This window comes from Protopterus annectens, chromosome 2.part0 (genome assembly GCF_019279795.1).
Source record: "Protopterus annectens isolate FY-2018-M chromosome 2.part0, PAN1.0, whole genome shotgun sequence".
NCBI classification, from domain to species: Eukaryota; Metazoa; Chordata; order Ceratodontiformes; family Protopteridae; genus Protopterus; species Protopterus annectens.
In genome coordinates, this window is record NC_056728.1 from 161,149,518 (window position 1) to 161,164,800 (window position 15,283).

The following is a 15,283-nucleotide window of genomic DNA, read 5'->3' on the forward strand; positions in this document are numbered from 1 at the left end:
CCGACCTATTGCATGTATTTTGGAGTTGCAAATGTGTGTACAAATTATGGAATTCTCTCAAAGTACAGTTACAAAAGATGGGCTACCAAACTTCAACATTAACATGGGAATTTGCCTTATTACACATTCTTCCAACTAACATTCAGAAAAAACAAGCAGATACACTCAATAATTTTTCTACTAATGAAATTATATATAGCTCTCAAATGGCTAGAGCCGTTGAATATATCTTGGGAGGGTTTTAAAGAAATAGCCATAAAACAACTCTTAGCTCACAAAATAGTCTCACACCTGTTCTTTTGACTATAACTCCTACTATTTCTGCTGTTCTACAGTGGCACACAAAAAAAATTTAAATAATTAATGTTAGTCCCCCTTATGTGATTTACTTAACAAATTCTGTCTTGTGTATATCAATGCTACATATGTTACTCTCTCATTTTAGCAATACCTTTGTTTAGCAATTTTCCCCTGATGTATTTTTGTTGGCTGTTCTACTAGCATTGTTTTTTACTACTTTTTTTTTTTTTTTTTTTTACAAATGTTACTATTCCGTTTGTGGAGCTTTTCTCCCTGGGCCTCTACTGAAAATGGACATGTATCCAGCTAGACAACAAATGTAAAATAAAAATCAAATAAAATAAATAGTAATGGATAAAAGAAACCAAAACATGAAGTCCAGAGAAATCTGGGAACAAACCTTTAATATAATATTAGCATCATAGCCGGTTTTAGGCACAAGTGAACCCTGCAGTCGCTGGGGGCCCCTAACCACAGCAAGTTATCTTATCCTGATATTTTGTAACATGTCTGTCAAACCAACAAAAGCAAGTAGCATTCTTGTATACTTAATAAACCACACGGATAATAACTCTTACTTATATCTCCTTTAGATTCAAACTCTTATTTATATCTCCTTTAAAATTCAAAGATATTTCTGGTTGCAGTAACAGTGTTTTGTCAAGTAACCGGCATCAGAATTCCATTAAATATTTTACCACTGACATAGTGTCCATGGCTTAGTTACATCCTGCTGTTGGACATGTTCTCCACTAAAATTAACTACATAGCCAGCTTTAGGTCCATGCTATACCCATGGCTGCAGGGGGGGGGCCTTAATCATATTTGACTGTGTGGGGGCTTCACACAGGCTGCTGCTGGTTGGGGAAAAATAAATAAGAAAAAAATGTATTAATTTACTAATTATGCTCTTTAACCTGAACAGGGCTGTGATATGACCCTATTAGGATGAAGGTGATAATGACCATGAGCAAAGTAAGCACTAGAGAGATTAACAGCCCAGAGTGACTTATCTCAGTGCAAATTTTGGATTTTAAGAAGAGCTAATACTTCTGATCTTCAGAGATGGTTTTCTCTTTCAGGGATTTTTATAAATACAAACAGAACACCATATGCTATAACTACCAATTCTTTTGCTTAACAATTCAGTGCAATCCCAAAAATAATAGTATAAAGGCTCAGAATCAGGACTACATTTTAAATATTACTCTAATTCACGTAAAAATTTAATAGAATAACACCTTTTGCATCAACATTTTATTTTTATTTTTATTTTTTTATTTTATTTTACATTTGTTAACCGGGCTAGTCTAGCTGGATATATGTCCATTTTCAGTAGAGGCCCGGGGAGAAAAGCTCCACAGATACAAAATTACAAGGAGACAAATTATAAAATAAATTCAGTATAAAAAGAATATACGTTTAGTAACACAAAAAACAAAATTCCTAAGGAACACACTCAAAATACATGTATTTTTGGACAATAAGTATAAAACTCAGATGTCTGGACTGATTGACTGTAATCCTGAATGATTTACCAGCAAAGCAAACTTTTTATGAAGAAGAAAGCAGAAGTATGAACAAAATCAGGGAAGGTGTGTGAAGTCAGGGACAGTGACAAGTATGTATTACTGCTCAGTGAGGGAAATAAGTGACTTACCCTGCTGCTGTCTGACAACTCATAAACAACAATCACTGATCTGGTGTGGCAGCACCAGTGTTGCACAATATAGTGTTATTCGCTGAAACAAGTACAAAACTAGTATTGCTATGGCTTATGCTTGTGTGTGTCTGCGTATGTGTGTAAAAAATATCACTGATTTTTGTCTGTGCATGCACCCAGTAATGCCAGGACACAGACATTATTCTTCTGGGTATCAGTAAAAAAATGTACCTAGCAAGTAATTATATTTCAAAAGTAAGACATAAAATATATCACAGAACATTCAGACACTTACATCTTGGAGTGTGGTGGCTCCCACTCACCAGACTGTCTAAATGTATACTGGGGGCTCCCTTAATCATCCTTGACTCTGTGGGGACCCTCACAAAAGCTACTGCTGGTTGAAGAAAAATGAGGACAAAAAATGTATCAATTTTCTGATTGAGCTGTTTAACCTGAACAATGCTGAGATATGACCCTTTTAGACTAAAGCTGATAATAGTCTCTGGTTTCAACCACACCCATTCTAAAACCAACCCTGCTCAAATGTGTGTGTACAGAAAGCTGCTGTAGGTTATGGGAGGCTGGGGATTGTGTGGTTATTACAACTTTAATTTTCATCACAGTCAAACCTTAGACGTGTACACATGAAGTCATTATAGCTTGTGTTTGAGCTGAGGACAGTGTGGTCATTGTTTATTTACTTTTCTCACAGACCTCAAAGGTATAAACAGGTTACAATTGTTTGTGCAGGGGTAGTGTACTGTCTAGGAGAAACAAATTAGAATATATTACTGAAATCATTCTTACAATCACACATCAGGCACATATACATGGGGATGAGTTTGAGGGTTAGGTGTGAGGCAGCATGCTATGTATACGTATATTAGCAGTCACTTGAAATATATGTCTAAGGCAATTTAAACCTCTGCTTTCATCCTAGTCTAACATCAGAGGGATGTATATGCAGTGATTGTCTTTTGTGGGGGGTTGGGGAAGGAGGCAATATTCCCAGATAAGACCTATGTATTCCCACAACTGGTTTGTTAGTTTATTGTGAGCTACTATTTTGTCAGCTTTGAACATAAAAGCCTTGGGCACAACTTACATCCTCTTTGAATGAAAAAAAAATAAGACTGAAATTCTTTTCTTATTCGTGATTTTTCTTTAGGCCACCATTAGGGTAAAATCCTGAGAAAATGCTCTAAAATGCATCCCAAGGCATATATATAAACCCTATGGCTTTGGGGGCACAAGCCTAATTGAGTTATTTCCTAAATGGTTATTACTGTACTGTCTTGATCAGGAAAGATGTGCTGAAAAGAAGCAATGAAAACTAAAGTTGAATGGCAACAGTGGATTTCTTTCCTTAATTATAATTTCTGTTCATGCCATTATTGGATGAAAAGGTTGTGAAAAAGAAAAAAAAAATAAAATGCACTTGAGAGTATATAAAAAGTTATGGCTTCTTGACAAAGCTAAGAGTAAGGCAAAATGTGAGAAAAAAGAGGGGGGATCAGAGGAGAGGGCTGGAGGGTGTGCGGGGGTGTTGAAACAGTAAGCCTAGTCATCACTTCATTTAAGTACAGACTTGTACATAGAGTTGTTGTAATGTATCATTGTTATAGCTAAATGCCAGTAACTGTCAGTGTCCCTTTGTTAGACAAGTCAACAAAGTGTGGTATATAGGCCTGTTGTAATGTAAGAGCTTGTAACTACAGGTCTGTCTGTGCGTACTATTCCTAAAAGTTTGCAGCACAAACTAAAAGGTTTCTTAGTAGGTATGGCACTGACAAGATGATACTTATACTGAATGTGCCAAGGGGGCCCCCAACTTGACATTTGCTGGAGTCCCCCAAAATGCTAACACCTGCCCTGATTAGCATAGTCAACCACATAGCAACTTAAGAATATACCATAATGGAAACTAGAAACGCATACAGGATTTGACAGACTAATCATAGTTTGGGTATTAAGATTGTATGTGTTGTTTTATATTACAATTGAACTAATGGTGAAAGCATCTGTGTAAACAGTGTAAATAATTGTGTTGTATGACCTATAACTTATGGCATTAACACTAATGTATAACATACTCCTATGGTCACGTTGTAAAGATCAAACTGTTTTTTGTGTCATATATAATTGTAAAAGAAAAAGAAAAATTATTGAAAAAAAAGTATACTCCATTTGCTTCAAGTTAACAGCATGCACAGTTATAATCTTTTGCTGAAAATTATATTTCTAGCTGATTTTATTAATGTTTTAATATGAAATATAAATGTAAACTGGTGATATTATTTAGCTGGCTTGAGAGTTCCTACTTCCATTGATTTATTCATTTCTAGATCAGATCTCAAGTTGTTAGTTTTAATTTGAAAGTGACAGTCTCACTTTGAACATCTTATATTCAAAATAGAATTCAGAAGAGACTGATGAGTCATTGCTCTGACCGGTAGCTGAAGTATAACATTAACACAGTTTTCCTCTGTATGACCACATCTCCTAAGTATAGGCGGTTTGGAATATAATGTGTCAGCTGGGTGATAATTGATGAATACAGAAAGTAATAATGGGAAGAAGTATAAACGCAATTGGCTAGGGAGTTTTATGTTTGAACACCTTTACAAACAACAACCAGCAACATCTGCAGATTTACAACAAAGCACCACTGCTCTGTTCTACCAAAGAATATTTGGTTACCAATACTCCAAAACTGCATAATATTAATGCCATCCCTAACTTACAATCTAATGCAGTATGAAGGTATCTGTTTCTTAAACTGCACAGCATTAATGCTGTTCCTAACTTACAAAGTAATGCACCATGAAAGTATCCATTTTTTAAACTGCACAGCATTAATGCTATTCCTAACTTACAAAATAATGCACCATGAAAGTATTCAATTTTTAAACTGCATGATATTAATGCCATCCTGACTTCCAAACTAATGCACCATGAACGTATCCATTGCTTAAACTGCATAGCATTAATGCCATCCCTAACTTAGAAAAAACTAATGCACCATGAAAGCATCCATTTCTTAAACTGCATAGCATTAATGCCATCCCTAACTTACAAAGTAATGCACCATGAAGGTATCCATTTCTTTTTTTTTATTTTCCAAACACCTTTATTGAATTATCACTTGTGACAGGCAAATTTACATTCATACAAAAGTAAATACACTATAATTAACATAACAAACATTTTACTTCACATATATTGTTATATATCATAGAACCTAAGCTACATTACACAAATTATTCAATTCCTGCTTTTTTAATAAGAAAAATCTTTATTAAACCATCACTTACTACACAGGCAATCATACATGTATACAAATGAAAAGAAACCACACCAACACAATCCTAGTTGCAAGCATTTTACATCACAAACCATACTGACATACTTACAGCTGCAGACATTATGCATCACGTATAATGTATCAGAAAAATAAAAAATGGACACAAAGTACGGAAAATAAGCTAAAAACATTTTTAATAATAAAAAACAACAGGGTAAGCACTTTCACAATAAAGATATCGCTTCATCAGACTATAATGCAGCACAAACTTCCATATTAATATAGAAAGCTCAAGCCAATCAAAGCACATCAAACCAAATCCACCCACTTAGAGTAATTAAAAAAACAACTGTAATATGCAAACAATATAACAAAACAATAACAAATAAAATAAAATATAGATATAAATCTCAAAACAGTAGCAAATTCTTATACATGCTATATATGCATATATAATATTCTATATAAAAATGTATTAAAGCTACTTTTCCCTCAACTACTGAGATCTCAGTACAGCTTTTAAAGAGACATGCTCATTAAGCCCAGAGCCCCTGTCAGACATCATCCTAAGGATCTACTCTAATTCAAATTTTTCAATTTTGTTTCTTAAATCACCCAGCTTAGGACCCATATAGACCCTATCAATAACTAGGAATTGAAACTCATAAGAGGTCCCATTTTCAGTGGCATGCTTGGCAAAAGCATTACATACATACTGAGTCCAAATATAATAGATATGTTCCATCATACATTCTCTAAGGCTACGATTGGTCTTCCCAATATAAAAAGATGAGCAAACAATACAATATGCTAAATATATTAAGTCCTAGTACCACAATCAGCTCTAACCTTAACCTCAAACCTAATGCCAGTATCTGGATTCATAAACAATTCCTACTATCAATGTGAACATAAAATTGACACTTCATGCATGGAAAAGTGGAAAAATCTCCAAGAGAGGCAAAGTGATATGACCACCCTCTAGTTTATTGTTAGTGCTTTCATATAGCAAATGCTTATACTTCTTCAGACAGTTTTTTTTACCCACATTTCCCTGTTTAAAAAGCATCACAATTACATTAATGAGCCCATTGAGGACTCATTATTCAATTAAAACAAGTCTGCTGTTATGTATCCTGTTAGTACTTAAAGATAAAACTAGGAAGTAAAAACATATAAACCTACTGAACATAAAAATAAACTGCTCTTGAAAAGAGCATTATGTATTTACCACTCCATAATTGTGTATTACCATCTCCACAATAGAAAGAAAACATAAAAAACATAAAAAATTCGAATTACATTTAAGATCACACATCCTAATATAAACTAAATCATAAAAAACATTAACTGTGTATTTTATAATGAAAATCTCATCTAGCTAATGACATTAATTTTAATAAACATTTAATTGAACATTTTTCCTTAAGGCCAGGATAGGTGTGTGCATCAGTCTGCAATTGCCAAATGAGTTCTCGCTCTTCTAGTTTAAGGTTCCAAGGACCCCCCCCCTTGACATTTCTAGGGACATGGTCGACAACTGTGAATTGAAAGATGTGAGACTGGAACTCAGTAATATGTTTGGCCAAGGCATTTGTAATAGTATTTCTAGATGCGCAATATAAATGTTTGTATATTCGTTGTTTAAAAGGGTGTTCTGTCTTGCCTAAGTAAAAGGCCGGACATTGGTGACAAGTAGCTAGATATACTATGCCTTGGCTCTCACAGTTGAAATGACCTTTTAAGATGTATTTCCTACCTCGGATGGTAACATGTGTCCCCACTTGGATATATTTACAATAGTGACAGCGTCCACATTTAGCCATCCCCCAGTTAGGTCTAGGATCCTCCCCAGGATTTCAAGCAAGGTTTTCAAATTGGCCCCTCTTCTGTATGTCACCAAAGGACCAGTACCCAGAGTATCCATGGTAACATGATCCTCAACCATGAAATTCCAGTTGTTAACTAAAATTTTTCTTAGACTAAAGGCATCCATTGAACATTGAGTTAGGAAACTGGTGACAAAATTGTTTCTCACTTCCCCATTTGTAACTTCACATCCTACTGAAGAAATAGGTAATGATGAAATTTCTTCCATAGCAGTATACCCTTTGGTCAGGAAAGGCTTAAAATGGCCAATTTCCCTCTTGTAACTGACTTCCTTAATTAAACTATCTATAAGGAAGCCTGGATAAGCACGTTTAACAAATATGCTTCTAAGATTTTCACATTCTTTAAGAAAATCTTCTTTACTAGAGATCATTCTCGAAGCCCTAACGAGCTGCCCCTTGACTACAGCTCTCTTCTGATAAAAGGGGTGGCAGCTGTTGAAATGCAAGAAAGAATTAGAATATATAGGCTTCCTGAAAATATGCGTAGCATATCTTTTGAATGCTACATCTTTCCAGAGCCATATGTCCAGAAAGCTAATGGCCTGTTCATCAAATTGGAATGTGAACTCTAAAAAATCAGTAAATGATGATATAATCTCGACTAATCTGCGTGCATGTTCCTCGTCCCCTTTAAAAATAAAGAACATATCACCCTGGTACCTCATGTAGCAAACTACACTCTCCTTGAAGATGGAATGTTGGAAAAGATATGTTCGCTCCCAAAATGCCATGATAGCATTAGCAAAACTAGCACCACAGGGGGAGCCCATAGCAACCCCTGATTTTTGGAGGTAATATTCTTCCTTAAACATAAAGTAGTTGTTATTTAACACTACCTCTAATAGTGCAGTGACTAAATCAATGTCAGCCCCTTCCATTTGTTTAAATAAAAGTAAATCCTGAACTCATTCAAGGCCTAAATCCTGGGGAATGACTGTGTATAGATCTTTAATATCCACCGTCAAAAAATTGTAAGAAAGGTCAAACTCCAATTTATTAAGACCTTCCAGAAAGGCAAAGGAATCCCTACAAATTTGTGCTTCAGATTTTAACAAAGGTTTTAGCCTGGAATCAACCCATGGATACATTTCTCTAGAATGTTTGAGATTGGGGAGAGAATGGCAATAGGGCAGAAACTTGAAATGTCAGAGTTGGAGACAAAGATCCAATCCAAGATAGAGCCTTTGTCTAGCTTTGTATTGGGTCTAGTGATAGCAGAGATAAATTGTGTATAGATGTGAAAGTTAATAGCAGTAGAGGGGTTTTTAGTGAATATATCTAGCCAGTTGATATTGACGTCACCTAGGATGATGGTTTCATTTCTTATATTGCTTGTTGTCCAGGCAAGAATGTCTTCAAGAATGGGAGTATTATTGCCTGGAGGAATGTATAGGATTATTATACAAAGGGTTTTGCAGTTGTTAAGTTTTAGGAAGGCTACCAATAGCTCTGCTGTGGAGAAGTGAGGAATAGGCTTGGAGTATGGGATTACTGTAAATGAGCTAGGAAATAGTAAGGCGATGCCACCACCTTTTTTATGTAGTCTATCATTTCTAAGGCAGGAGTAGTTTGAGGGCAAAAATTCAGAGTCTTTAATGGAGGGTTTTAGCCATGTTTCAGTGATAGGAGTAAAGTCTGGTTTATGTTGATTAAGCCATGCATGCAGTGGGGGGATTTTGTTTCTAATGCTTTGGAGGTTAATAATTGTGACGTTTAGGGATTTTGTGGAGTTAGGGGAGTTGGGAGAGGGAGGGAAGGACCACGGTTGGGATGTATGTCACCACAAAGGACTAGTTCACTGAGAGCAGGGATATAGGTAGGAATAATTTTCTTTTTTAGGAGCTGGAAGTACTTCAAGTTATGGTTGTAAGGGTGATTGTGGTTTGGGGAGAGGATTATTAGCTTCTCTAGTAATAGTAAGTTAGTACTATAAAGAGAGGATCAGATAGCAGAGTAGCTGGGGAGCTTGTGAGAGTGAACTGATGTGGTAGGGAATGGTGTGGGAGGTGTGTAGTGTGTATGACATGATGATAATTTGTGAAGAAGAGAGAGGAAGATAGTAAGAATGAGAAGAAAATTGTTCAGTGTAGAAGACAGTAGTAAAGATGGGATGAAAGAGGTTATGGTAATAGTTGCGAGTTGTGAGAGAGTTGTGGTAGGTAAGATAGGGTATAGGGAGAGGAGATACAAGGTCAAGAGTGGTACAGTTGGACTATTGTGGTGGGTAGCTGTAGGGGGTGGGGGTGGGGTAAGAGGAAGGGTGTGGAGTGGGGAAAGAGGAAGGTTTGGAGAGAGGGAGGAGATAAATAGTAAAAAAAGGTGTATGCATGGGGATAGAGATGACTGGTGGGAGATGTGTGGAGGTGGAGTGTTGTGATTGGAGGAATGGTGGATAGGTGGGACTAAGGATAACTATAAGTGTAATGGAAGTGAGGTGGGTAGGAATGTGGGTAGGGTAGGGGAGAGGAGTGAGCCGAGCATAGCGAGGGTGAACGGATCGGGGCCTACCCAGCAGGAGGAGGCAGAAGAGGCAAAAAAAAATAAAACATCAGTCAAGCACAGGATAGCAGGTAAGCTTTGTGTAATTGGGCTACAAGACAACCTTTGGAGGGGAGAAATGTGTGAGAGAGGGGAGCTTATGTTCCTAAGCTTAGTGGTCTGTGGTACGTATAAATATGGGAAAAATGGCAGCGAGTTGTACTAGGAGCTTTTTTATTTTATTTATTTATTTATTTAGTTATTTTTGTATTGGGTTGATATAATATAGTAGTCTTCCCAGGGGATTATGCAGTACTTGTTCATTTTGCATGCACTTCTATTGCCATCTAGTGGTATCTAAAGGCAATGACACCTTAATCAACAAGTTAAAAATTACACCTGGGAGACTGAGCGGGGAATAGGGAAGACTTCGGAGGTCCGCTAGTGTGCATGTCACTAATTACACAACAATTTCATTAGAAATAGCATATCGCTGTAGGCTGGCACCTACACTGTGGAGCAGGTTGGAAGGCTCTTCCTTGAAGTCCAGCCATACATTAGTGGCTAAGATCGCAGAGGATAGAGCCTGAGCAAAAACTGTAGGATGCAGATAGTGATGGAAAGGCCATGTGGGTTGGATGGAGATTCTTCAAAAACTGTGGGGCAGGTTGGAAGGCTCTTGCCTGAAGTCCAGCCATAGATTAGTGGCTAATATTGCAGAGGATAGAGTCCAAGCAAAAACTGTAGAATGCAGATAGTGATGGAAGGGCCATCTGTGTTGGATAGAGATTCCTCAAAAACAAAAAAACTGTGGGTTAGGTTGGAAGGCTCTTGCTTGAAATCCAGCCATAGATTAGCAACTAATATTGCAGAGGATAGAGCCCAAGCAAAAACTGCAGGCTGTTACGAATAGGTCTAATTAAGCCTAAAATTAAATGCAGGCTTTTACTAACAGGTCTAATTTTATGCAAATGACCCTTGCATAAAGGAGCTGAGTATATTTTTTTGGTTTTAGAGTTTGTACTGTTAATTGTATTTTTACCCAAGCAAAAACTGTGTTAACACCGAATGTGTGATAAGAAACCTTGGGACCCAGGTGGACAGTAGTCTCTCCTTTGATAGTCACATCACCACAGTAGTCAGGAAGGCCTTCTACGTGGCACACCTCATCATAAAAGGGTTCTCATCCATGAAAAAAGAGGTCATTGTTCCCCTCTACTCAACACTCATTAGACCCATTATAGAGTATAATGCCCCTTTTGGAATGTACCTCACAAGGCATCTGCAGCAGTTAGAAAGACCACAGAAGTACCTCAAAAAAAGGATTATTGGCCTCAAACAAATGCCCTACACTGATCATCTCAAAAAACTCCAGCTTTACTCCGTAGCATATCACCTACTCCAAGGTGATCTCTGCCTAACATATAAAGCTATGTCAAACCCAGAGCTGTTGGACATGCTACACCTAAAGAAATCCCAATCCCTCCAACCTACACACTCTAGGGACCTAAATCTTGTCACCACAATAAACAGGACATGCTGGAGAGATAGATTCCTGCCCCAGAGACTTCCCATACTCTGGAACAGGCTACCCATCTATGTCAACCAAAGTTCTTCATTAGCACTCTTCAAGAAAAATCTTGATGAGTGGATGGGAAATAGGAAATACACCCCGGGGATCACTTCTGTGTCTCTGATCGACAGTGGCATAGGAAAATAACTTTCTTGGGTGGTGTAAGCCAGGGAATCGTGTTGGCTAGGCTTACGTATGCCCTTGGGCCGATAGCCTAGTACCTACCTATGAACCTATGTAGGATGCAGATAGTGATGGAAGGGCCGTTTGGGTTGGATGGAGATTCCTCAAAAACTGTGAGGCAGGTTGGAAGGCTCTTGCTTGAAGTCCAGCCTTAGATTTGTGGCTAATATTGCAGAGGATAGACCCCTATCTAAAACTGTAGGATGCAGATAATGATGGATGCCCGTCTGGGTTGGATGGAGATTCCTAAAAATGGCAAGCACACTGCATAGAGGACCGAGAGGAACACCTGGGCAATATGACAGGATTTAAAAACAACAAACATGACATGTTTAGAAAGGATGTTATGTTATCTGTGCTTCAAGTGTCTGTTTTTTTATTTTTATTAACTTTTTTTCACAGTTTATTACATTAAGAAGAAGTAATCTCTATGATACCAAAGCGAAAATTAATGTTTTTTTTCCAGGGTTGGATCTTAGGGTCTCAGACATTGGGAGTAATAGCACAAATCCCCTCAAAAAGGCAAACTGCCTCTCAAAATGATTCTGTACTGCCTGTCCTATCAGACAGCAATGTTTTGTGCTGTAAAACAACATTACATTTTTCTAGTGCTATTTTCCCTTCATTATAAGGAAAAGTTTACAAATTGAATTGTAAGTCTCACAATGACCATTTATTATTTTCCCTTAAGTATTCCATGACTAATTTTTGCATAGTTCTGATAAAATGTCTAATTTCTTTATATTTTCTTAATACTATACTTTTCACAAGCTGCATCAACTTTTTGGAAAATTAATATCTTCTTGGTAAAAGATTTTCATGAATCTTGCAAGTGTGAACATCTGTCACATGGCAGATGGTCATCTACTATGTGTAACAAAATGTCATAATGATGGCAAGATTTTTGAAATGACAGTCTATGGCTGGCAGTTCTTGAAATATCTAGAGTTTTAATAATGTTCCACTTTAGTTCATTGTTTCTCTCATACATTCAGTAGTAGAAATATCAGAGGAAGAGGAAATTCATTCTTCCAGGACAGAACTAAATCAATGCGTATGCACGTGGCTTAATGTTTTAGTGAAACAATTTTTTTATCCTTTCTAATGCAATATCAGAATGTTATTAATTGTTCCTTTACAGATAGTGATTGCAGTCGATACCAGTTTTTATTAAAAATCTAAAATCCAACTTGATCATTATTTTAAGTTTTGTTTACTCTAGTTTATTCTGCTAATATTCATTAAGGCAACTTTTCCTTTCTTTGTTTTTCACTGCCTTTTTAGGTACAGAGTTAAGGATGCCGCAATATTAAACCTACAAAACTGTCATGCACACCTGTGCAGGATACACATGCCACAGTACTTTGCGTTCTGACAACTTCTGACACAAATCAGTTCATGTGTCTTTCCAAATTCTCCATCTGCCTGCAGCACGGAAGAATCACGAAGCCTAAACTCCATGGATCTGGAATTGTCTGTAGTACTTCTACAAATGAGCAATTCTTAAAGGAAATCCTCTGTATAATACAGTTTAATAAATGAAGTGTAGCTGCTGAGCTCATGGTCTTTAATCAGCGTTGCTGCCAGAGGTATAGCTAGCAATTCTACTGTTCTTTTTTAGTTGGGGATTAAAAAATAAAAACGTCCTCTTTGACTTGAAAACAAAAAAAAAGTCCTCAAATAGGACAAAAACAAACTTTTTCCCTTTGTCCTACATTTGTAGCATCTTCAAAAGTTTATGTCACAGATAGTGTACTAAAGTGCTTCACTACTGAGTGGTAATACACTAAAGGCCTATCAGCCTCTGCCCCCAACACTTTATGCCTGGGGTGAATACATGCTCCATCCTAGCCTAGCTAAGCCTCTGGCTGTTGCACCAGGAAAATTTGGGAAAAGGGCTTGTTTCAGCTTCCAGTGTAAAGAAGAATGAAAGACATGAGTCTGCAGTTTCATAAAATGGGTTTTATAGCCAGTTTACACCAGCAGCATTGGCATCCCCATCATACAGGAACATTGATTTCAGCAGACACTCATGTAATTGTTATAGTTTCTTACAGCAAACCTTTCAAAAATCACTAACAACTTTGTGTCATTAATAGTAATTAAGGAACTGAATGTTAGACTTCCTGACACTATCAGCAGCTATGGATATAAATAAGAATTGTGTTAGAAATCAAGTATCAGTTTATGTTGAGGTTAAGAATTAGCAATTTAATGTAGTGTGCACAGCAGGTGAGAATATAGCAGTGTAGATGACAGAAAGCCTTCACAGTTTATTTTCACAGTACAGAGGTATGTCAGACTAAAAGGTAAAGATGCAGTCTTTGCTTCTTATGTAGAATATCAGCTTTGATATCACAAAATATTTTACTGTAGTACACATAGGTGAATGTCTAATAATATGCATGTAAATAAGATTTATGGTAGTCACAATAAGCATTTACATGGAAATGCAGAAAAATGACAGTGCTTTTTGCAGAATTCTTATTGAACAACTTATAAACAGCATAGGGACAAATCTGACAGCAGACCTTTTAAAACGTCTCACTAAAAAAACGGCAAACAATTCAATCTGAAAAATCTCATCAACATCGGCATTCATAAAACATCTGCAGAATGCATTATAAGTCCCACTACAGTAACTCAGGTCTATCACTTTGAAGTACACAAGCTGCAGATCAAATAAACTCCTAAATGCCAGACTGCCAATGAACTGACTGATTTAGTACTATGCTATCTAATTAAATGTTAACATTTCTTTGCCAGCATGCTTATCTCCTTACTTAATTCATACATGAGAAGGTGTACTGTCAGGTTATTAACCAGGTTTTATACAAAAACACAAACATATGTGCATATGTGTGTGTGTACATATATAGCTAGATATATAGATACATACACACACACACACACACACACACACACACACACACACACACACACACACACACACACACACACACATATGTATGCCCATGTACTGCACACACACACACACACACACACACACACACACACACACACACACACACACACACACACACACACACACACACAAACTAATCTAGGACATAGACTGCACATAAAATTAAAAAAAAACTCAGCCAAGATTCCTTCAAACTCCCCCTTATTAGCAAGTGTTTTCATCCTCATTTTTTAGAATGGACTCTTCAGACTAATAATCACCCCCACAGTATCATGAAATTTACACAAGAATGCTAAAACTATAGGTTTATAGGTGGTTACTAGGCATGCAGTCCAGGAAACCAATGATAAGCATAGACCTATTTCCCAATTGTCACAAAGCACTGCCGGGTCAAATGACTTGCTCAAGGTTACACAGTAGCAAATGAAGACTGAGGTAATTGAAGCCTGCACCACAGAAAACATTTTAACAGCCCATAGTCTTAATCCCATGGGCCACTGCCAGGCTAAAAGCATCAGTCCTGACTGGACTTGAGCACTCAGCCATCTTCATCTCCACTATGCAAATCACTTAATTTCCAATCTGAGCTACTGCAACATCTAACACATTCACCTATTAGGTTGAAACTTTTTGCCTTGTTCATACATAATTAACAAAATTTAAGAAAAACAAAGTTATCACATACAATATAAAAGTAATTAAAATTAATTTTGAGGTTTACAAAATGGCACATAATGTCAGTGTTTTACTATCTAGCTTGTTTTACGAACAGAAGTGCATTCAAGCCAGGGAGTTGTTTGTATCCACCTTCAATTGCTGATAAATTATTAATAAATTGAAATTTGAAGGTGCATTAGGAAAACTTTGATTTTTTTGTTATACATGTATATACACACACTTACAAACACACACACACACACACACACACACACACACACACACACACACACACACACACACA